Source organism: Papilio xuthus, unplaced genomic scaffold (genome assembly GCF_000836235.2).
Source record: "Papilio xuthus unplaced genomic scaffold, Pxut_1.1 DF829818.1, whole genome shotgun sequence".
In the NCBI taxonomy this organism is placed as follows: domain Eukaryota; kingdom Metazoa; phylum Arthropoda; class Insecta; order Lepidoptera; family Papilionidae; genus Papilio; species Papilio xuthus.
The window spans coordinates 1-565 of record NW_013528831.1 but is presented as its reverse complement, the minus strand read 5'-3'; the positions used below and the strand labels follow the sequence as shown (position 1 = coordinate 565).

Sequence of the window (565 nt, the reverse complement as noted above, 5' to 3'; positions counted from 1 at the left end):
AAGTGCAAGCTATGTAAAAAGACTGTCTGTCAAAAGTGTTGTTCAAAGGTGAGTTGCTAGAACGCCAAGTAGAAGTCGGCTACGTATTCTTAATTCGATAAAAATATGTCATATTTATATTTATTGTACAGATGCGCATACCGACGGAGCACTTCGCGCACGTGCCGGTGGTGCTGCTGAGCCCCTCTCTGCTGCCCTCTCCCGAGGACGAGGCGCCCTCCTTTCCCCGCAGCCTCGTCTCGCGACTCGTCTCCCCGGAGCACCACGTTAGTAATCTTTTCTCTTCCATGCCTTTAGAAACAAGTATTTTAGCAATCCGACTCGTAGGATCATTTCCGATTCCACCTAAAAACTATATCTTAGTGTTTTGTCAGTGAAGTACACAATGTTACAAATTAGCGTATGTGTGTGCAGGACAACAGCGTGGGCAGCGCGCCGAGCAGCCCGGTGTCGCGGCGCGCGTGCCCGCAGTCTGCGCCGGGGTCGCGCGGCGGGTCGCGCGGGGGCTCCGCGCTCGGCTTCGCAGACCTCGCCGTGCACGCGCCCGGCGCCATGACGCGCTCCG

At 55.4% G+C, this 565-nt stretch overlaps 1 long non-coding RNA gene across 1 annotated transcript; it reads left to right on the top strand.

Annotated features, from left to right (window-relative positions):
• LOC106115005 (uncharacterized) lies at positions 1–499 on the top strand. Its single transcript, XR_001227738.1, has 3 exons — positions 1–48; positions 132–266; positions 415–499. It is a non-coding gene; the product is annotated as an uncharacterized LOC106115005 (long non-coding RNA).
• The last annotated feature ends 66 nt before the right edge of the window (positions 500–565 follow it).